Source organism: Mauremys mutica, chromosome 15, assembly GCF_020497125.1.
Source record: "Mauremys mutica isolate MM-2020 ecotype Southern chromosome 15, ASM2049712v1, whole genome shotgun sequence".
NCBI classification, from domain to species: Eukaryota; Metazoa; Chordata; order Testudines; family Geoemydidae; genus Mauremys; species Mauremys mutica.
Window position 1 is genome coordinate 13,290,868 of NC_059086.1, and position 24,626 is coordinate 13,315,493.

The following is a 24,626-nucleotide window of genomic DNA, read 5'->3' on the forward strand; positions in this document are numbered from 1 at the left end:
GCCCAAAAAAAGAGGATAAAATCTTGCAATTATTCAGTTGCTGGTTAGGAGTTATACAGGAATGGTTATGAAGAAAAATGAAATAAAATACAAACCCTGTATCTGAAAAAGCATATTAGCTCTCCCCTGTGACATCTAAAGCAATACTAGGAAGAGAGAGTTTGATTATGCAATACAGAAAATTAAAAAAATTAAGGTTATGAATAGAGTCTAACTTTATGCCCTCTTGGAAGTCCTCAGATGTTTTCTGCTGCCTTTTTAAGTTGTTAGACCTCAAAGAGTGGTGTTGTCATTATGATGTATTTTTTATTCAACTGACCATATTTCAGTAAACATGGAACCTGCCTCTGGGTGTATTTCACTGATGGGGATAATTCCCTAACTTTGGCTCTATTGATCCCAGTACGTATAGTAGTTTTGTTAATTCATTATATTCTGTAGGTGCTCCTGAGTCACTAATGGAGTTTAAGCTACACAAAATTCATTATATTCCTCAGAAACCTTGAAGTAGTTTATACATGACTCCTGGGCTTCATATTCTACTTTTCCCACACTAGCTCAAGCAGTTTAGGAATTAAGATGAGTCACAAAGTGTTAGGAACTTTCTCAAGAAGTAAAGCCCCCTCGTGTCTCCAAAACACCTGCCCAGTTCATCTCAAATAAACAAAAACAAAACTATTCTACAGATGGAGGAAAAAAGAGAGTAGATTTTAATACTTCTCTCTCTCTCTCTCTCTCTCTCTCTCTCTCTCTCTCTCTCTCATGATAAAATATATATTTTATATAAACCAGATACCAAGAGGGAGGCAGTGTGACCTAGTTAATCAATCTCTGGAGTGTGGTTCAGGAGACCTGGTTTCTGTTGTCAGTTCTGCTGCTCTTCTGGGTGACATTGGCGCAGTCACAGTCTCTCTGTGTCTCAGTTTCCCCAACTGTACAATGGGAATAAGGAAACTGACATCCTTTGTAGAACACTTTGAGATCTACTGATGAAAAGTGCTGTATAAAAGCCAGATGTTCTTATTACTCTAAACGCCAAATACATGTTCTTTTCCTTTTTTATTCTACTTATTTTGTGTGGTTTTATTTTCATGCATTATTCTTCCTCTAAGAAGAATCCAAAGCTGCTTATTTCAACGCAACTGAAACACTTTAAAAATACCTGGTGCTTTAAAATCAATTTGAACATCACCTGTCCAACAAATACAACCTGAAATAATCCATTTGGATAATGCAGCACCATGCTAGCTGTTTGTGCTTATCATTTAGATTCCTGCACCCTGGCTTTTCAACTATACCAACTTCCTTCCGTTCTTTGGTGTATCCAGATAAAGTGTCCTGAGTAAAATCCATCTTTATGGATATTTGTTGCTCTTGTATTTAAACTGTGTGGGTAAGGTGCAGAGGTATTTTGAGGAGGCAGATTTACTGAGGTGCAGGTGTCTCAGGAACAAATTATGCAATGTAAGTGTCCTAGAAGGGCAAATCATCCCAGCCAAGGCTTTGTCAAGCATGACCTTAAAAACCTTAAGGACGGAGATTCCACCACTTCCCCAGGTAACCCATTCCAGTACTTCACCACCCTCCTAGTGAAAAAGTTTTTCCTAATATCCAACCTAAACCTTCCCCACTGCAACTTGAGACCATTAATCCTTGTTCTGTCATCTGCTACAACTGAGAACAGTCTAGATCCATCCTATTTGGAACCCCCTTTCAGTTTAGTTGAAAGCAGCTATCATATACCCCCTCATTTTTCTTTTCTGCAGACTAAATAATCCCGGTTCCCTCAGCCTCTCCTCATAAGTCATGTACTCCAGCCCCCTAATTATTTTTGTTGCCCATTGACTCCTTTTGTGACTTTGGGCAGGTCAGATCATCTCTCTCTCCCTTGCATTTCTCACTCTACAATTGGGATACTAATGTTCACTCATCTTTCTACACCCTTAGTGCCCAAGAAAATGAAGCCCAAGCCCAAACATCTACACTGCAATTAAACTGCTCCATAGCCCAAACCTGCAAGCCCAAGTTAGCTGTTATGAGCCAGCTGCAGGTGTCTAATTGCAGGATTGGCATATCCTTATGAAGATCTCAGCCACAGGAGTGCTTAGGGGCTTTGTCAGCAACTTGCGTTGCTAGGAATGTGCATCACCCCAGGAGTGCCTGAAGAGGCTGTTTCATCTCTGCGGCACTTTGCAAGGATTGGAAATGGAGGAAAGCCCATTTCTGCATATGGCAATGTGGGATCATGGGTGCTTGGCAGAACTGTAGATGATCCAGCTGAACTGGGTAAAGTTCTTCAGAACTCGAGTGAACTTCACAGGAATAATAAGAGTCCATGTGGTGCCTAAAATCACAGCCTGAAACACCAATTTCATTATCCCATTCAAAATTTAAAAACTGAAAATACAACTATAAAATTCAGGGCAGGAACCTTATCACCCTCTCATTTCACCTCAGGCTGCTTCTACATCATAAAGTTCATTCATTGATTAAGTATCTGAAACAGAGAAAATGTATATCTGTATATCCCTAAAGGTGAATAAAAATCATTCACCCTGAATCGCCTGTTATTGGATTCCTTGGAGAAGACGTTACCCTCCCTTGCCAGGTGATATCCACAAGTATCCCTGGGGACATCACTCTCCATGGGAGACTTGTTTGACCCCAGGAAAATATAGATGTAAGTTCCAGAGGAAACAAAGAAGAAAAACAGGATCAGAGATACCAGGTTCGAACAGAGTTCTTTCAACATGAAATGAACACAGGAAACATGTCTCTAAAGCTGAAGAATGTCCAAGTCTCTGATGCAGGGAATTACATGTGCTGAGTGGTTTCTGAGAACTGGTATTATGAGGTGGTGATTGAACTGGATGTGACAGGTCAATAAAGGTAATATTCAATCTTTTAGTATAAGATATTTTATTATTGACAGAAAGAGATTAGGATCTCAATTAAGTCTTGGTGAAGCTCTTTTGCAGTCAACTCAATTATGTCAGGAATGAGAAGAGCTGTGAGAATGATTTGTGGTTTCAGAGAAAAGACAAAAATATGAAGCCCTAGAAAGCCTGCCTCTCAGTGAGAGACTAAAGAAGCTCCATCTATTTAGTTTAACAAAGAGAAGTTTAAGAGGCAGTTTGATCACAGTTTATAATTACCTGCATGGGGAAGAGATTTCAGATATTAGAAGGTTTTTTAGTCACACAGAAAAAGGCAAAAGAAGATCCAGTGCCTTAGATTTAAGGTCAGCAAAGTTCAGATTGGAAATATGATCCAAATTTGTAACACTGAGGATAATTAACTTTTGGAACAGATTACCTTTTACATCAAGGTTGGATATCTTTCGAAAAGATACCACCTCAAGCTGCTGGTCTCAACCCAGAAACAATCAGGTGAAATCTATGTCCTGCATTATACAGGAGGTATAGACTTGGCCTCAAATGCTTATTAGCAAGATTGTCTAGTGAACCAACTCACTCAGCAATTTGGTTCTTTTAACCTCTGATCCACAAGTGAGAAAGAGAGCGAGAGTGTGGCCACACAGGATTTCATTTCTCTTATAGATTGTGAAATGATATCAAGAAAAATAGGTTTTCTTGAAGTACTACTGACTGCAGTGCACTTTGAGGCACAACATCTTTGTTTGAACTTGATGATGAAAGCTCCTCAGATTAACATGAGTGGAGAAACGTATATAAAAGCTCAGTGGGAAAGAGAGGCTGGGAATTTCCCTCTAATGAAAAGATCAGTTCCCAAATTGCACCATATCCCTCATAAGCTGCTTTTGTACACAAGGTGCTGTCTGTGGCAGGGCCGCCCGGGGGGGGGGGGCAAGAGGGGCAATTTGCCCCAGGCCCCGAGCCCCACAGGGGGCCCCACCAGAGTTTTTTGGGGCCCCTGGAGCGGGGTCCTTCACTCGCTCCAGGGGGCCCAGAAAACTCTTGCGGGGCCGGGTGCAGGAGCTTCTTCTGCTCCCGGTCTTCGCCGGCAGGGGGGTCCTTCCGCTCCAAGGCGGAAGGACCCCCCGCTGGCGAATTACCGCCGAAGACGGAGCGGGACCCGCTGCCGAAGTTCAGCTTGGTCTTCGGCGGTAATTTGGCGGAGGGGGGCCCTTCCCTTCCGGGACCCACCAGCGAAGTGCCCCGAAGACCCACGGCGGGGGCCCCCCTCCGCCGAATTACCACCAAAGACCGGGCTGCACTTCGGCGGTGGGTCCCGCTCCGTCTTTGGCGGTAATTCGGCGGCGGGGGGGGCCCCACCACGGGTCTTCGGGGCATTTCGGCGGCGGGTCCCGGAACGGAAGGGCCCCCCGCCGCCGAAGACCCCGGGCCCCTGGAATCCTCTGGGTGGCCCTGGTCTGTGGTGCAATTCCCCCAGACTCCGGGCTGTTTGGGCAAGGCATGCAGCTCAGAGGGATGGTTCCCTGAGCCCTAAGTGCTCTGGCTAGATAATAAAGGACAAAACAGAACAGAAAAGCTAACCACCATGTTATAAAACAGTTAGTTAAGGGTTAAGGTCTCTTTTACCTGTAAAGGGTTAACAAGCAGTAACCTGATGAACACCTGACCAGAGGACCAATCAAGGGACAAGATAATTTCAAATCTCTGGGGAGGGAAGGCTTTGTCTGTGTCCTTTGTTTGGATTGCCGTTCTCTCTTTGGATTTAAGAGAGACCAGACATATTCTTCAAGTTCTCCAGGGTTTCCTGACGTATTTTCTTCTATTCAGTATAGTGAGTATTAGAAGGCTGTTTAGTCTTATAATTGATTTCTACATTTGCAATTGTGTGTTTGCTGAAGAAATATCTTTATTTCTGTTTGCTGTTACTTTATTATTCTGAGGAGGAGGGAGGGGAAGTCTCTCCAGTTTTTATAAGTTAGACCCTGTAATTTTTTCCATCCTGGTATTACAGAGATAGTGTACTTTCTTTCTTTTAATAAAATCTTTTCTTTTTAGAACTTGCTTGATTTCTTCCCTTGTTTGGATTTTCAGGGGAAGGGGAGGGGGGAAAAGTGAATCCCTCTTTGTTTGATTCAATGAGTTTGAATCAAGGTATCTCTCCTAAGGACTAGGAGAGGGGAGGGGGGAAGGAGGTGGAAATTGCCTTTGTGTTGAGATTCAAGGAGTTTGGATCTGTGTTCCCCAGGGAAAGTTTTGGGGGAACAGGGAGTGTGCCAGACACTAAACAAACTGGCTGGTGGCAGCGTACCAGATCTAAACTAGGATTTTAGTTTAGAGGAGTCCCTGCAGGTCCCCATCTTGTGAAGGCTAAAGTTCAAAGTGGGGAATAAACCTATGACACACCATCAACACAAAGAAACCGTCTGGAACCTTCACTATTGAAAGTTGCATTAACATAGAATCAGGATCAGACAATGAAGGAGAGGAAGGTGATCAGGAACAGTTAACATGGATTCACCAAGGGCAAGTCATGCCTGATCAACCTGATTGCCTTGTATGATGAGATAACTAGCACTGTGGATATAGGGAAAGCAATGGATATGAGCCATCTTGACTTCAGCAAAGCTTTTGATATGGCCTCCCACAGTATTCTTGCCAGCAAGTTAAAAAAGTATAGATTGGATGAATGGACTATAAAGTGGATAGAAAGCTGGCTAGATTGTCGGGTTCAACAGGTAGTGATCAACAGTTCAATGTTTAGTTGGCAGCCGGTCTCAAGCAGAGTGCCCCAAGGTCAGTCCTGGGGCCGGTTTTGTTCAACATCTTGATCAATGATCTGGATGATGGGATGAATTGCACCCTCAGCAAGTTCACAGATGACACTAAGCTGGGAGGAGAGGTAGATACACTGGAGGGTAGGGATAGGATCCAGAGTGACCTAGACAAATTGGAGGATTGGACCAAAAGATATCTGTTGAGGTTCAACAAGGACAAGTGCAGAGTCCTGCACTTAAGACGGAAGAATCCCATGCACCGCTACAGGCTGGGGACCGACTCGCTAAGCAGCAGTTCTGCAGAAAAGGACCTGGGGATTACAATGGACGAGAAGCTGGATATGAGTCAGCATTTTGCCCTTGTTGCCAAGAAGGCCAATGGCATATTGGGCTGTATTAGTAGGAGCATTGCCAGCAGATCGAGGGAAGTGATTATTCCCCTCTATTCAGCCCTGGTGAGGCCACACCTGGAGTATTCTGTCCAGCTTTGGTCCCCTCCACTACAGAAAGGATGTGGACAAATTGGAAAGACTCCAGCGGAGGGCAACGAAAATGATTAGGGGGCTGGAGCACATGACTTACGAGGAGAGGCTGAGGGAACTAGGGTTATTTACTCTACAGAAGAGAAGAGTTAGGGGAGATTTGATAGCAGCCTTCAACTACCTGAAAGGGGATTCCAAAGAGGATGGATCTAGACTGTTCTCAGTGGTGGCAGATAACAGAACAAGAAGCAATGGTCTCAAGTTGCAGTGCGGGAGGTCTAGGTTGGATATTAGGAAACATTATTTCACTAGGAAGGTGGTGAAGCACTGGAATGGGTTACCTAGGGAGGTGGTGGAATCTCCATCCTTAGAGATTTTTAAGGCCCAGCTTGACAAAGCCCTGGATGGGATGATTTAGTGGCTGTTGATCCTGCTTTGAGCAGGAGATTGGACTAGATGACCTCCTGAGGTCTCTTCCAATCCTAATATTCTATGATTTTATGAATGAAATCTCCTGCAAAATAATCAGCAACATGCTAAAGATAGCAAGCAAGCGTAGAGTCCTGATTTCAGGTGAGTGCACATTGGGGTCAGTGACTGTAGAATCAGTAAAGAGGCTTCACAGATGGAGCACTGGGTTAGGATTCAGGAGGTCTGAGCTCTGTTTCCCAGTGTTCTGCTGACCTGCTGAGTGACACTGGGTGTCAAGGCTGAATCGCCACTCTTTCACTTTGAGTGCAGAAGGTGGGGGCCCGCAAAGATTCTAAAAATTAATACTGGCCACTCCAGGCTTGTATTACACTCCCAAGGTTACAGTTTCTTTCTGACCTTGGCTTGGTAAATGCTGCCTCCACCCAAATGCAAAAAAAAACCCTTTGAACCCAGGAAGAAGCACTTGGGAATTCCCCCTGTGGGGTACCCTCAAGCCCTTTCACCACCACCCCCACTCCTCTGGGGAATAGCTGAGAAAGAAAACAAAGGAAATTAGCTGTGGCTACCACCTAATCAAACAACATGCACAAACCTCTTAGGACACCAAAAATCCAATCCTGTTCTTAAAAAAGGTAAATTTTATTAAAAACAAGAAGGAAAAAAAATACATTTGGAACTTAGGCTTTTTGCTAGATCTTAAAAGAAACAATTACAAAAATTAAGCACCCAAAATAGCTTTCTTGGGGGTTCAGCTTAAAGGTTACAAGCAAATGAAAGCATCTGGGGTTAGCACAGAGGAGATCCACAAGCCAAAATAATAATACTAATAAAAAACCCTAATTGCGTGTATTTAAACATGCCCTGTCCAGTAATTTCTTCTAGGTATGGAAGATGAATTTTTATACCTGGTTCAAGCCTTACACAGCGTTCCTGCTGCCCTCCGTTCCTCTCTTTCCCAGAGAGACCCAACACGCAAACAAAGAGAAGGTTTTTTTCCCCCATTTAAAAAAGTTCTAGCCCTCCCATTGGCTCTTTTGGTCAGGTGTCCACTCCTTTTTTTTCTTTACCTGGGGGACTTTTTAACCCTTTACAGGTAAAGCAAGAACAGCTACCAAGAGGGATTTTACAGCTAAGTGTCTGTCTGGGTATCCATCAAAGGGAGCTTCCCCCCACTTTATTTATCACACGCCCCCCAAATCACAGATGGTGCTGGCCAGCCTGGTTCAGACCACACCAGCTGGGATTTCTTCCTGGAGGTTTAGGAAACAGAGTTAATAAGATACATGCACCTCTAATTTTATGAATTACATGAAGAACTAAACAGTACTTTTTACATTTCAAGGACTACAATGACTTAGAATACAGGGACATTTTCACCTGGCTAATTCTGGGAAACTTTCCTGGGAGAGTGCATCAGCCACTTTGTTAGAGGTTCCTGAAATGTGTGGTATTTCAAAATCAAAGTCTTAAAGCGCTAAACTCCAGCGAAGATGCTTTTCGTTAGTCTCTTTGACTGTGTGAAGCCACTTTAGTGCAGCATGGTCAGTCTGCAGGTGGAACCGCCGTCCCCAAATGTATGGGCGTAGCTTCTCCAGAGCATACAAAATGTGATAACATTCTTTTTCTGAGACTGACCAGTGGCTTTCCCTTTCAGAAAGTTTTTTTTGCTGGGAAAAATGACAGGATGGAATTGTTGATCTGGTCCTTCCTGCATTAAAACTGCTCCTACACCACGCTCGGAAGCATCTGTGGTTACGAAATCTAGGGACTTTAGTACAGGGTCAGACATAAAGGCTTTTTGACACTTCTTAGTCCACTGAATGGCATTTGGCTGTTTTTTCCTGGTTAGGTCTATCAGTGGGGTGGCAATTTGGCTGTAGTGTGGTACAAATAATCGGTAATACCCGGCCAAGCCCAAGAAGGATTGGACCTGCTTCTTTGACTTAGGGACACACCAATTTTGGATAGCATTTACCTTAGCCTGTAGGAGGTTGACCCACCTGGTGTCCAAGGTACGTTACCCTGTTTAGCCCTATTTGACACCTTTTGGCCTTAACGGTTAATCCTGCCTCCCTTATGTGCTGGAAGACAGCTTGGAGGTATTCCAGGTGTTCTGCCCATGAATCTGAGAATATAGCCAAGGTAGATGACTGCAGAGTCCCCAAATCCAGCCAGAAGGCTATCTACCAGTCTCTGGAAGGTGGTAGGTGCAATTCTCAGTCCGAAAGGGAGCACATTAAATTCATACAGCTCTACATGGGGGATGAAGGCTGACTTTTCCTTGATGGGGTCATCTAGCGGCACTTGCCAGTATCCTTAGTTAAGTCTAAGGTGAAGATGAACTGGCCACAACCCAGTGTCTCCAATACCTCATCTGTGCGTGGCATTGGATACTTTTCTGGGCAAGTTACAGCATTTAGTTTACGGTAGTCCACACAAAGCGGATTTCCCCATCTGGTTTGGGAATCAGAACCACTGGAGAGGCCCATGAACTTTCAGAGGGGCAGATTACACCCATCTGTAACATGTCCTTGATCTCCCTTTCTATTGAGGTTTTGGCTTGAGGGGCCATTTGGTAGGATTGGGCTCTAATTGGGCGAGCATCACCTGTGTCAATGGAGTGTTACGCCCATTCTGTCTGTCCTGGGTGGCTGAAAACATTGGAGTGAAGCTGGTACACAGCTCCTGGGTTTTCTGTCGCTGCTTACACCCAAGGGTCATGGAAAGGCGCACCTCTACCACGCCACTGTTGCTTTTTCTGTCATAGTAGACTCCTTCAGGCTGTAAACTGGGCTGTAAACTGGAGAACCTTGATTTCTTGGGAATAAAAGGGTTTTAGAGAATTAACATGATATACTTTAGGTTTTAGGGTAGAGTCTGGGAATGCTATGAGGTAATTAACAGTTCTCAGGCACTCTCAGACCATAAATGGCCCCTCCCATGATGCTTCCATCTTATTCGCCTGGAGCACTTTCAGGACCATGACTTGGTCACCTACTCTGAAGGAACGCTCTCTGGCATGTTTGTCATGCCAGGCCCTTTGCTCTTGTTGAGCATCCTGTAGGTTTTCTCAAGCAAGGGCTAGAGAGTCTTTGAAGGTGTTTTGCAGGTTGGTTACAAAGTCCAAAATATTAGTTCCTGAAGAAGATGTAACCCCCTCCCATTGCTGCTTTACCAACTGTAATGGCCCCTTAACTTCATGGTCATAAACGAGTTCCAAAGGTGAAAATCCCAAACTGGGATGCAGTACAGCCCTGTAGGCAAAGAGCAACACTAGGTCCCAATCATCAGAGTGCTCATTCACAAATTTGCGTATCATGGCCCCCAAAGTGCCATTAAATTTCTCCACTAGGCCATTTGTTTGATGGTGGTAAGGGGTGGCAACCAAGTGGTTCACCCATGAGCTTCTCAAAGACGTTTCATGGCCCCTGCCAGGAAGTTAGTTCCTGAATCTGTAAGGATGTCGGGGGGCCAACCTACCCTGGCAAAAATGTCTGTCAATGCCTGACTCATGCTTTTAGCTCTGGTGTTGCTTAGAGCTACTGCTTCCGGGCATTGGGTGGCAAAATCCATGAAAGTCGGTATGTACTGCTTTCCTCTGGGGGTCTTCTTAAGGAAAGGACCCAGAATATCCACAGCTACATTCTGAAATGCAGCCTCAATGATGGGGAGTGCCTGGAGAGGAGCCTTGACCTGGTCATGGGGCTATCCCACCCTGTGGCACACTCACAAGACCAGACATAGGTAGAAACGTCCTTGCCTATTCCCTTCCAGTGAAATGACTTCCCCAAATGGTCCTTGGTCCTGTTCACCCCAGCATGGCCACTAGGATGATTGTGGGCTAAACTCAAGAGCTTTTCCCTATACTTAGTTGGAACTACCAACTGTCTCTGAGGATGCCAGTCCTCCTTGTGCCCACCAGAAAGGGTCTCCTTGTATAAGAGTCCTCCTTCTATAACAAACCTGGACCTATTAGAAGAGTTGAGAGGTGGTGGGTCATTCCGTGCCACCGTCCAAGCTCCCTTGAGTCTTTCATCTGCTCTCTGCTCTGCCTGGAACTGCTCCCTTGATGCTGGAGACATTAGTTCCTCACTGGCTTGTGGACTTGGTTTTGGTCCCACTGGAAGCGATTCAGGTGATGGGGTTGGTGCACTAGGTGGTATTTCAGGCTCCAGTTGAGCCTCTTGCACCAGTTTAGCTGCTGCTGCTGCAGGTGCAGGCTCTGTGGTGCCCTTTGGTGCTGGCTCCCCTGACTCTGGTGGGGTTGCAAGCATGGGCTCTGATGCTGACTGCTCCACCTGTTTTGATTTTTTGGCTGGTTCTGGCTGAGTTTCAGGAACTGAATCTACAACTGCTGACATAGACTGGCTGGGTTCCTGAAGAAGGCTCAGGAATGGAGTTAGGTGTGGAGGCCTGGTTAGCCTGGCTGCGGGTGACCATCCCCAACCTTTCTGTTAGCTGCATACGGTTGGCTAAGTCTTCTCCCAGCAGCATGGGAATGGGATAATCGTCATAGACTGCAAAAGTCAATATTCCTCACCAGCCCTTGTATTGGACAGGCAACCTGGCTCTAGGCAAGTTAAAAGAGTTGGCCTTAAAGGGTTGCACCATAACTTGGGCCTCTGGGTCGATGAATTTGGGATCCACCAGGGATTGGTGGAAAGCTGACACCTGTGCTCCAGTGTCTCTCCATGCAGTAATCTTCTTCCCACCCACACTCAGTTTCCCTTTGCTTGGGGGTATTTGTGAGACATCTGGGCCTGAAGGCTCTTGGTGGGACTCCAGGTTGATGAGTTGTAGTTGGCTGATGCTCTTGGGGCACTTGGCCTTCACATGCCCCAGCTCATTACATTTAAAGCATCACGCAGCTGACTGTGGGCTGGGGCAAGGTAGGTAGCTGGAAAGTGGAATGGTGGTGCGAGAGGGCATCTGGGGGCTCCTTGGTTCTGTGGAGGGCTCCTCCTTGCAAGGTGGGGTTTGGGCTGACTCTGTCAGACGCTACCGGTGTGGTGCTCTGCTCTGTTCAATATTGATAACATTTGGCTTCATATGTGTGTTCTCTTTGTGTGCTGCCCCGGCTCTGCGCAGCTAGATGACACAGCAGACCCCCAAGAGAACCCCCAATGACCACAGACTCTGATAAGGTACGAAGGCACCTGGCCAGGTTTATTGCCAAACAAAACACAGTCTCTAGCTCCCTGGATCAGATATCTACAGTTCTGCTAGTACATATGTGCTCCCTGACAATGGACCGGCTCAGTCAGTGGTGGGACTTTCCACTGCCCTAGGCCAGATAAAGAAACCGCCCCAGGGATGTATTCTTATACACAGTTACAAACAAGTTAGACATCACTCCTGACGTATTGAGGTGCAACCCCCCTACATAGTTAGGTACAACCCTTCTACGTAGTAAGGTGCCGCCTCTCACCTTGTACATGTTGGTTCGAACAAAACAATTCTATCCATCATATTACCCTTTTGACCTTGTCTTTAGGATGAGTCAGCCTGTTTCTTGTTATCTATGTGGAATGTGCAAGTATTCAACTGTTCTGATATCTAGTGTCCAGTACCTTTTAGGTATGTCTCTTTTTGCAGCATCAGCCCTTTCCTTGCCAGCTTCTGTGAGCAGGGATGCCTCTGGCTCACAGCTTAACTTTGTTTTATGTTAGCAAAGTCTTGACCATTACTTTAGTTCAGGCCTTAGGCCTCATACAGGGCCTCTGATATAAGGGTTTATGTTTCAGGGCCTCATCTTACTACAGTGGGGTGTCATCTTGGTTTGCCCCTTCTGGTATCCCGCTCCAACTGCTACTAGCTTTCTTCTTCTCCACCCCCTCCGCCCATTTGGTTCCGATCTCCCACACCTCAATTACAGTTTTGGGCTTCCCATCTAGGATGTACCATTCTATTGCCTCAGGAACACCCACTAAGAACTGTTCCATTTCCAAAGGGGAGACAGCTCTTCCTGAGATTTAACATTTGCTCCTGCTATCCAGGCATCCCAATTTTTTACAAAGTGTTAGGCATGTCAGGAAAATGTCACATCTGGTTTCCACATCTGAACCTTTGACGGGCATGCTCAGGTGTTAACCCCATCCTAATTCTGGCCTTTTGTTTAAAAAGTTCATACTCATTCATGTGTTCTTTAGGCATTTCAGCTGCCACCTCTGCTAAACCACCACTGAGCTGCGGCCTCAGCTCCACCCTATAATGGTCTATAGGCGTTTATAGGGGTCTATAGGTATGTTGTACCCAGGGCAGATTCTCCTACAGAAGAACAACTAACCTTTTATACATAAGCTATTTTTTCTTCTGTTTTTTGTATAAATCCAAACTTAAAAATGCAATCTTCTTTTTCTTTTTTGTTTGTTTGTTAATTTTTCACTTTTTTAATGTAAATTCCCCACCGTTTCCAGTTTTCATATTCTTACCCAGTTGTTCTTTTGCTACTTTTAAAACACCATTTTAAAAAGGATAGGCTAGTATCTTAAGCCTTTTTAGTTCACCAAACATCTACAAAATATCCCTAAGAGTGGTCTTGTTTTGTTACAGCTCAGTCAATATTGCTTTTTCATGTTAAATTAAAAAAAAACATAATGCTTCAATTTGTACTCACTGCATACAGAATAACGTTTACAAAGGTCATGTTATGTTACATCTCAGTCAATGCAGTATTTTCATGTTAAATGTTAAAAAAAAGCTTTTATATAATGAAACACTGCATGTTTAGCATTAAAAGTGTGGGGGAAAAGTCGAGGGGTGGGGTGTTCTTCAGATAGGCTATCTCTGAGCTTCATGCAGTCACAAAGATATGGTTTTTGTCTTTTACAATCAGTAAATGGAATAAAATACTTGTTATAACTTTCACAAAGTGTCTTTCAATGCAATCTCACCATTTGTTAAAACTTTAACAGCATTTAAAAAGTTAGGAAAGAAGTCTGAAAAAAAAAAACTGAACGGGTGATCCCTAAAGCATTGCTAAGGCAAAGTATAGTGCATGGATCACTGGCTAGCCTAATTAATCTTATCTGTTTTTAAAATGTAGAGAAAGCCACAGCATTTTAATAAAATCTATCGACCAAAACAAAGACAGGAGCTTGTACCTGTGTCTCAGCACACGGGTTGCAAACATTTAAAAACAAAGACATTCTGATAATGCAACAGAAAAATTCATACTTAAATCTGAAAGTCCTAAGAAAATGGAAGCTTAATATAACTTTCACATGGATTTGTTAAAAAGTGGAGAGGATAATAAATTTCTCTCTGACCCACTGGCTTACAGAATAATGGGAATATAAACTAGTTGTTACTAAGGTCCTGTGGTTTTAACTCTGGGGTGTTTCTCCATGCTCATTTTTTTGTATTGAAACACACATGTAAAAGTGCCAAATGAAGGGTTGTTTTTTTTCAAATAGGCTTCTCTTTTAAAGTGTTTATTCCTTTACAATGGTTAATATAACTTTCACTTGTATTTCTAAAAAAGTGGTGGGAGAAACAAACTTCTCTTTGATCCACTGGTTTACAGAATTAGGGGACTATAAACTGGCTGTTACTAAAGATCTGTGGATTAAGCCCTGTGGTGTTTCTGCATGTTCTACTTTATTGAAACACGCCTGTAAAGGTGTTAAATAAAGAGATGTGTCTTCAAATAGTCTTGTCTTTTAAAGTATTTATTCCTTTACAAATCTTAATATAACTTTCACTGGTATTTGTTAAAAAGTGGAGGAAGAAACAGCCTTCCTATCTCTGATCCACTGGCTTACAAAGGCTGTTTTTGCTAACAGTGACTTTGCTGCAAAAGCATGTTGCTTCAAATTGTCCTTACTAAATATGACCATTGTTAGTCTAAAACATAGGGGGAAAACTTCTTTATCACTATAAATTACTTTTATAAACAGGTTCTCTGTGGCTTAACCCTGGGATGTTTCTGCATGCTAACTTTTTATTGAAACACAGATATAAAGGTGCTAAATTCAGGGATGTTTCTTCAGATAGGCTTGTCTTTCAAAATGGCTTTCTTCTTTTCTAATCCACTAACTTTGAAAGGCTACTTCAAATTGTCCTCACTAAAAATAACCAATGTTAGCAAAAGCATAGGGGAAAACTTTTTTTGGTTACTATAAATTACTTTGATGAACTGGTTGTCTGTGGTTTTAACCCTGGGGTGTTTCTGCATGCTCATTTTTAATTAAAACGCCTATAAAGAAATGGCTGTTTCTTCAAGTAGGCTTGTCTTTTCAAGTGATTATAAAATTAGAGCTTCATTCCTTTACAAAATTTAATATAACTTTTACTTGCTTTTGTTCAAAAGTTTAAAAAGAAACAAACTTCTTATCTCTACCTTCTGGACATCTAACAGCCTTCTTTATCTCCAATTCACTGGCTAACAAAGCTGCTTTTGCTGCAGCTTCAAATTGTCCTCACCAAAAGCATAGGGAAAAACTTTTTAAAACTGCTTGTTACTTAAGGCCTATAACCTTTATTAAAGCACTTATGTAAAAGTGCTACATGGTGGAAATGATGCATGGAGTCTGTTGTTTTTTTTTAAATAAGAATAAGGCAGTTTAAGGTGGGAGGGAGTAGTGAGAGGAGGGAAGGGGAGGGAGATGGCTTTTGTTTAAAAATCTTGGGACTATAGGATTGATTCAGGAAAATATATTCTATGACACAGCTGTAGAACAGCATTTGATTGGTCCGATCCAAAGGTGGAGATAACTAGCCTGAGGGGTGGTGAGCCTTGGGAGCTCCCTCTTTCCCAGGAACAGTAGCAAAGGTAAGATCTCTCTCTGAGACTTAGCCACATGCTCTCCATCTTAGCCCTTTGCAAAGGGGATTTCTTTTCCTTGGTCCTGCCATGTTCTCTCTTTTAACCTATCTTTATATGTTTCTCATTTATTCAATGATTTTAAATGCTCTTTTCTTAACCTACCCTTATATTTAATATTTTAAATATTTCTTTATTAACCAAACTTTATATTTTTACCATATGCTTACTAAACAGTCTTTTCATTAGTAAATTCCCCTTTTTTGCCATATGTATTTTAACCTATCTTTATATTTATCTCTTTTATTTAACTCTTTTAAATGCTCTTTGCTTAACCTACAGTTTTATTTAATACACCTTTTAAATTTATCTAAATTTTTTATTCTTCAATAACATGCCAAACTAGCTCTTATTAAACCTAAACAAAAATCTTTCTTTTCTTTAATAGCTTGCCTCTATTTGTTCAAACTAACCCTTTAAAAACAAAAATCTTTATTTTTCTTTAAGTTCTCTATTTCTATTCTTTAATAACATGCCAAACTAGGCCTTTAAAATCATCTCTCCCTACTAAACCTAACCAAAAATCTTTCTTTTCTGTAATTTACCTCTATTCTTTCAAACTAACCCTTTAATAACAAAAATCTTTATTTTCTCACTCTAGTCTTTCAACTTTTTCTCTAAATAATCAACCAAATATATCAAAGCACAGGCACACAACATTCCCCCTATTGAAACATAAAATAGTAATAATAAAAAAAATTCAAAATCGCCAATGGCACCAAACCTCAACACCAACAGAAATGAGAATGGAGGGCATCCCCCAAGCACTAACAGGGGCATGGAAACCTGTCAAAAATACATGGTGATGAATGCTATCGAGGTACACACTACGCATACAGTAGTTTAGTTAGGAACTTTCTCAAGAAGGAGAGTCCCCTTGTGTCTCCAAAACACTTTCCCAGTTCATCATGTTCTTAAATAAACAAAAACAAAACTATTCTACAGCTGGAGGACAAAAGAGAGTATAATACTTCTCCTTATAATTGGAATTATATATATACAATGATAAAATATATATTTTATATGAACCAGATACCAAGAGAGAGGCAGTATTGCCTAGTGAATAGATCTTTGGACTGGGGTTCAGGAGATCTGGTTTCTGTTCCCAGTTCTGCTGCTCTCCTGGGTGACCTTGGCCCAGTCACATACATGAATTTTCCTCTAAGAAGAATCCAAAGCTGCTTATTTAAATGCAACTGAAACAATTCAAACATACCTGGTGCTTTAAAATCAATGTGAACATCAGCTGTCCAACAAATACAACCTAAAATAATCCATTTGGATAATACAGGATCATGGTAGCTGTATACGGTTGTTGGAAAATTTTTGTATTAGGCCTGAGTGAACCAAAGTTATGCTATGCTTGTCCAAACTGTGTTGGAAAGCTTACAGAACTCATTAGACTGAAGGCCGTGTATTTACCTATGTCAGCTATTTTGCTTATCAGTTTTATTTGGCTCCCCAAGTATATGTTGGCTCCCCAGTATATGCAGCTGTGTTCCCATGAATGTTTCCAAAGTATATAGCACAAAGGGTCGACGGGTGTATCTTGTTTCCCCTTCAGAATGACAAATGTATCCTCAACAGCTGTATGTATCTTGTAGCCCCCACAAAATGATATATGTATCCTGCATATCCAATTATCCCCTAATAGATACATGTACAGGGTCTATAGGTCAACCAAATGACGTAGACAAACGTAGGCTAAGTTGTTTGTTACCGGCTATAAAGGTAGGCCGCTTGGCCATGAAAGGTGTGTCTCTTTCTTTGGCACTAGCCGAGAGGAGCACCCGCTCAGCTGATCGATCAATAAAGAAAATGGTACTTGTCTTCTCAGTCTCCGTGCCTCCTTGGTGTAATTAGGTAAGCTCCAGGGGGAAACAAGCCCTTTTGGCTAACACGGTTACCATTTAGATTCCTGCACCCTGGCTTTTCAATTATACCAACTTCCTTCCGTTCTTTTGTGTATTCAAATAAACTGTCCTGAGCAAAGTCCATCTTGAAGGATATTTGTTGCTCTTGTATTCAAACTGGGTGGGTCAAGGGGCAGAGGTATTTTGAGGTGCAGTTGTGTCAGGAACAAATTGTGGAATGTAAGTCCCCTAGAGGGGCAAATTTGGAGGGATAATTCCCTATCAGCACCTTATGGGGTGCAATCTCTCCTAAGGGACAGATTATGGAGTGTAATACCTCTGGAGAGTAGATTATGGGGACATTTCAACCAGGAATACATTATTCCCGCCTGGGGAGAGATTATGGGGTACAAATTCCCCAGGGTGAAAGATTGGGGGGAAGTTCTTTTTGAGGGTAGATAATGTTATTAGAACCCTCTTCTCTAGTACATCTTTTGGGGGCTCTGGCCAGGCCTATCGCCTCTGCTGCCAGCAGCTTGCTGGGCTGAGCCACTAGTGGGGTTATATGGGACCCTCATTATTGGGTGGCCCACGCTGGGCAGGATCTGCTCGCCCTCTGAGCCAGGCCCCTTCAGAGCATGTAGCTGCCCTCAGGGGCAACACACTGACAGAGCAAAAGCCCTGCCTGAGCAGAGTGACATCTGAATGCTCTGGGGGATGCGGAGAGAGCAGGAAGGGAGGGGCACAGTATCATTAAGATGGGTTCCTGGGGCCTGCCCTTATTGAGGATTCATCCCCTAAATGTGAAGGAAAATCTCCTCAGAGTCCATATGAGGGGTCACCCCCTCCCACAGCTCAGACCCATCACCTGCAAGTCAGGACTGTCATGAAATCACTAGCACCACCATAGCTTGGCAGGAAACATACTTCCCTTCCTGCAAAAATGTTGGAGATTTCAAAACAATGTCATGTCCCACATTTGGATTAAATTGAGATCTTTCCACTGTTCCCCAAAAGCCAGAGACAAAGAGACATACCAGAGGGAGAAACTCAGCCAGCATTAAATAACGCAGTTACCTGGGATGTAACAAAACCCAGGTTCAAGTCTTATTTAGAGGAGCGATTTGAACCTGCATCATTCACATCATCGAGTAGTTTCCCAGGTATGGGGGTTTGATGCTGACAGATCAGGTCATGTCAGAGTGTATTCAAGTCAGCACACTTGTGTATTAGTATAGATCAAAATGAGTGCAAATGTAAGAATGTATTCAGATGTTTAAACTTCATGAAACCTAGTGGAATGTTACCTGTATTGTTTTTACTTGTCTGTTGCTGTCATAACGTAATAGCAAACATTTACATTGTTCATACCCCTCTGACTAAATAACCCATCAAAGAAATCCTGTAAAATGCTAACGAAGGACTTGCGTCCAGTTTTGGGCCTCCCACCACAGAAGAGATGTGGACAAACTGGAGAGAGCCCAGTGGAGGGCAACAAAAATGATTAGGGGGCTGGGGTCAATGATTTATGAGGAGAGGCTGAGGGAACTGGGCTTATTTAGTCTTCAGAAGAGGAGTGGAGGGGATTTGATAGCAGCCTTCAACTATCTAAAGGGGGATTTCAAAGAGCTCGGGTGACAGAACAAGGAGCAATGGTCTGAAGTTGCAGTTGGGGAAGTCTAGGTTGGATATTTTGAAAAAAGTATTTCACTAGGAGGGTGGTGAAGCACTGGAATGTGTGGAATGTAGGGAGGTGGTGGAATTTCTATCCTTACAGGTTTTTAAGGCCCAGCTTGAGAAAGCTCTAGCTGGGATGATTTAGTTAGTGCTGGTCATACTTTGAGCAGGGGGGTGGACTAGTTGACCTCCTGATGTCTCTTCCAACCCTGATGTCTATGATTCTATGAGTTAAAGTCTTTAACAGAAAGTGCTAATTTCAAAGCAAGCAGCCATTATGCATGGTGGTCAGAAGACAAAACGCTAAGTGTATTCCTCACTCATCATCATCAAAGGGAAAACCCACGTGGGTAGACAGACTGTCAGCTTTTCTTCTATAAATATGGATTCAAAGAAAGATCCTTTATCTCTGGACTGTTTGGACTCTTACAGGGAGTGTACCAGATGCAAAGCAGAGATCCCCAGAGACAATCTGGGTACTGTGAAAAGACTTTTGGGAAACTGGTAGATTACTACATCTCTCCTATGACTTAGTTTTATAGACTGTGACACACCTGTTGTTATATCTGAACTGCTTTAACTTCTCAATACCTCTCACTTCCTTTTCTATCTAATAAAACTGTAATTAGTTTACTATAGAATTGGCTACCAACTTTGTCTTTGTTGTAAGATCTGGACTATCAATTAGCCTGGCGTAAGTGATTGGTCTTTTGGGACTGAATGAAATCTGATGTAGTGTGATTTTAGGTTTAAGTAACCTTTTTATCACAAAGTTCAGTTTGTCTGGGTGGCAAGATAGTCTGGTGTTGTGTATTTGGTTGTCGTGGTAATAGCACCTTGTTGTTGCTATGGCAACTGAGTTAGATTATTAGGGAATAGCCCAGCCAGTTTTGGCTGGTTTAGTTAGTTCAGTGTGGGAAAATAAATGGTTGCTTTTAAAGGCTTATAGCTCTCTGGTCTACAGTGATTTCTTCCTAAACCTGCTGCCCCCAAGGATACAACAAAGTGGGGATGGTGCCCCAGCAACAAAAGAAAATAGAAGTCAAGGTAAAGAAAAAAAACTAGCAAACTCTTTTAGCTGCTGCTTGTTGGCACTGACTGTGAAACCTGAAACTAAAACCATGGCTACACTTACAGGGCCACTGGAACCTTTTGAGGAGAATATAGTGCAATGGCATGTGTATAATGAGCTGTTAAGGTTTCTTCCCCACTCTGAACTTTAGGGTACATATGTGGGGACCTGCGTGAACGACTTCTCTACGCTTATTTACCAGCTTAGGTTACAGTAACTGCCACCACCAAGCAATTTAAACAAACGTTTAGGGGAGAGCCACTTGGAACTTTGCCTTTCCTCACATTCCCCCCTCCCGAGTCCCTATAAACCCTTTCCTGGGTAGACTTGGGAGAATGTCTTCACCAATTTCCTGGTGAACACCGATCCAAGAACCCTTGGATCTTAAAACAAGGAAAAATTAATTAGGTTTTTAAAAGAAGACTTTTAATTAGAGAAAAAAAATGGTGAAAGGAATACCTTTGTGAGATAAGAAAGCAAGATAATTTTACAGACAACAGATTTAAAACACAGAGGATTATCCTCTGGGCAAAACTTTAAAGTTACACAAAAACCCAATTTGATTCTACCTCTATTTTGCAAAAGAAATTACAAATAGAAATAAAAGTAATTTAATACATTTCTTCTTTAAATCCTTACTACTCTTAAAAAATGTTAGATGGCTGGTTTCTGGATTTTTGACCAGCAAAAGCACACATAGAACAGACAAAGACTTTTTCTCTCCTCCCTCCTTGAAAGCATCTTCTCCCCCCATTGGTCCCTTTGGTCAGGTGTCAGGTAGGTTATGTGAACTTTTTAACCCCTTACAGGTAAAAGAGGAATTAACCCTTAACTGTGTTTATGGCATGAGTGTTTTGAGCTCTTTGTTATTGCAAATGACATTACAGAAGTGAAGAAGGTGCCAATATTCTTAAGTTTTGTAGGGGCTAAAACCTACTCCCTGCTATTCAGCTTACTACACCCTGTTAAGCCTGAGACCAAATCTTACAGTAACATTGTGGAAATCCTGGGGTCCCATTTTTCCCCAAAACCACTGGTAATTGCTGAAAGATATAGGTTCCAAAAAAGAGACCAAAAAGAAGATGAAACAGTTGTACAATTTGTAGCAACTTTTAAAAAGCTAGCAGAACACTGTGAATTTAAGGAGATGTTAAATGATTCCCTGCGTGACAGGTTAGTGTGTGGCCTGTACAGTGAAGTTATGTAGAAGTGCCTATTGACAGAGGCTCAGCTTACTTTACAGAAGGCTGTTGATATTGCAGTCTCCATGGAACTGGCTACAAAGGAGATGGAATACATTGGTGCATCCCCTAGGGTGCATATCCTAGAGCAGTCCCAGGATGACCATGGTGACACCTCATCGCAAGAAGAAGTGCCACTGCACATTTTGTCTTTGGCAGTGGGCTCACATGAATACTGGGTAACCCCATTGTTGGATGGCAAACCTATACTTATGGAACTAGACACTGGTGCAGCTGGACTATGTATAAAGAAAAGCTACAGCATCTTCCACTTAAGGCAATAAAAACTAAGATAAAGTAGGCAACTCGTGTTGACCCAGTATTATCCCAAGTTATGGACCTCTCCAGTCTCACCCGACCTTGTTACTTACATGTCCAGGCGGACGGAGTTATCAATCCAATCTGGTTGTTTGTTGTGGGGGAGATGTGTCAGTATCCCACCACCACTGAGATCACAGATGTTAGAACAGCTGCATTCCAGTCACTGTGGAATAGTGCGCATGAAGGAAATTGCAGAAAGCTATTTTTGGTGGCCTGGATTGGACAGTGCTATTGAAGAGAAGGCAAGAGCTTGTATGTCATGTCACGGTGTCACGAATGCACCCCAGTGGGTGCCCCTACACCCATGGGACTGGCCTGAAAACCCGTGGCAACTTATTCACGTTGACTTCGCTGGCTCCCTTAAATGAAGCATGTTCTTGGTGGTGGTAGATGCCCATTCTAAATGGCCAGAAGTCTCTATAATGCAGTCCACTACTGCAGAGTACTATCCAAAAACTACGAGGACTCTTGTCGTTTCGGTCTGCCAGAACAACTTGTGAGTGACAATGGACCGCAGTTCATCTCTCAGGAGTTTCGAAATTTTATGAAGGCAAATGGGATACACCACATCACTTCAGCACCATATCATCTATCCACCAATGGATTATCTGAAAGATTTGTGCAGACAATGAAACAAGCTTTGAAACTGGCATGGGGACAACACTCCATTCAAAAGCGTCTGTTCACCTTCTTACTTTCCTACAGAAACACACCTCATGCTAGACCAAGGCATCCCCGGCCTTTCCATTGATGAGACGACAGCTGCGCACTTGCTTTGATCTGCTGAAACCTTCCGAACCCTGACAAATTGTGCAATGTCAGCAGCAAGATCAAGTCATCAGACGGGCACCCGGAGCAAAAGACCGAACCTTTAGCTCGAGACAGCCAGTTTTGGCTCAGAATTATACTTCTGGAGCTAAATGGGTCCCTGCCACGATCATCGCTCAAACAGGACCTGTTTCCTACACAGTTAAGACTACAGAGATTGTCACCTGGTGGTGACATGTAGATCAGCTGTTGCCAGGTTGTGCCAGTTCTCAGGACACATCTTCAGTTCAGTTGTCTGACTTCACCTCTTCTGGCGAGACACCAAATCAAGAATCACCTGTTCCTGACTGTTCTCCTCCATTACTGCCGACAGCTGAGATACCCCCTTGCCCAGAACTAGCTGATACCACCTCCTCACCTGTTCACTCTACAAACCCTGAGCCCATTGTCAGGCCTGCGCCCAAGGTACTTTCGGGTGCAACAACACCAGAAGTTTGCCGTAATCCACCTAGAGACAGAATACCTCCTCAATGGCTGGATCTTTAGCTAGGACAAACCCACGGTTATGGGGCAAAATAATCCCTGGGGTTTAGCCAGGAATGGAGGCAGTCTACCCTCCTTCTCTAGTTTAGTGTTTGTTTTATTTATGGGATGTTCTTATTAAGAGGGGAGGAATATGTTGTGCATTTGATTGTCGTGGTAATAGCACCTTGTTGTTGCTATGGCAACTGACTTAGATTATTAGAGGATAGCCCAGCCAGTTTGGGCTGGTTTAGTTAGTTGAGTGTGTGAAAATCAATGGTTGCTTTTTAAGGCTTTTTAAGGCTCTCTGGTCTCCAGTGATTTCTTCCTAAACCTGTTGTCCCCAAGGATACAACATCTGGAGAAGCTAAGGGGACTGTCTGTGTCTCCATTGTAAGACTGGTATAGTGATCCAGGAGTTTAGATTTGTTAATGGCTTGGTGAAAACTAATTATAGAACCTCCCATCAGTTTGGGGTATGTGCCTTTGTTTTCTGACTGTCAGCCCTGAGATGGGCACTACAGTTCTGAGCTGCTCAAGAGAGTGTGACATGGGGCTAGTACCTAATTTGTGATGGGTATTATTTAACAGAAAGTCCATCCTGGACTTCAGTAACCTACCCAGCAAAAGTTTAATCACAATCTAGCTTTTCCTATACACAGTTTCATTTTTGAGAAAATGGCATTTCTTCAATAAGCACAAAAAACACTTTGTTCATAAATTCCCAGCCAGCTCAAATCACCAACCCTCACTAATGAAACCCATTTCAGAGGGGTTTTTAGGATTCCCATGATGTATGAACAAACAGGAGGTTTCCTCTTTCTAGTCAGGGGAATGACTTTCTGTGTAGCTGAATTACAGGAGGGAGGCATGTAGATGGAGGGCTGTTCCCTGAGCTGTGTTATCCTAGGGAAAAGTGAAGAAGCCTGAGGGAAAAGATGTCAGGAGGGGACTCCAAAAGTGGAGTTTTACAAATCCGTCAGAGCAGTTGAAAAAGGAACCTATTGCTGCTAATAATGAACAGTCGCTAGCACTGAGAGCCACATTTTCACTTAGAAGTGGATCCCAGTTTCTGTATTTGCTCCTTAAACATCCCAGTGAGTGAGGCCTGAATGCACAAAAGGAGTTAGGTGATGTGATGTTCAGATACCCTGTAAAATCATTGTAATACCCAGACTTGGAGTTCAGCACCTAATCTCCTATATACTGAATGAAGAGTGATAGGAGCCTTACACAAAAGCCAGCCTGATGAGCAGGGAGACTCCTGGTTTAGGTACCGCTTCTTCTGAGAGGTAGAAATTATTTGAATAGTGCTCTGCTGCCTTTCAGGGAGTGCGCTAATCACTGGGCTACAGGATAGTCAAGCTCTCCCGTTGAAGCTGTTCCACTGTAGATAAATAATGAGTTATTGGAGCAGGAGAACTGGTTCCTGAGTCTCCCATATCCTGCCAGAGTGATCTAACCAGTGAGCTAACCCGCAGACTATGGAGTCATTATCAATCTTCCATGCTTTCTTTTTCTCACTCTCCATCATTCAAATCTTAAAGAGCCTTTTGGGCCACAGAGAGAGACAAAGCGCAAACTTAAGAATGAGGGTTGTCCTCCTTCTACCCCAGTGGCTATTTTGTGTGAGTGACCCAATCTAATAGGCAGCCTCTCAGCACACATACCCAATTAGGCCCTGCACACAACATAGGTGGTCAGCTGCCTATCTTCCCCGGGTTTGTGAATTGCTTTCAGGTTTATGCCAGAGATCACCACCC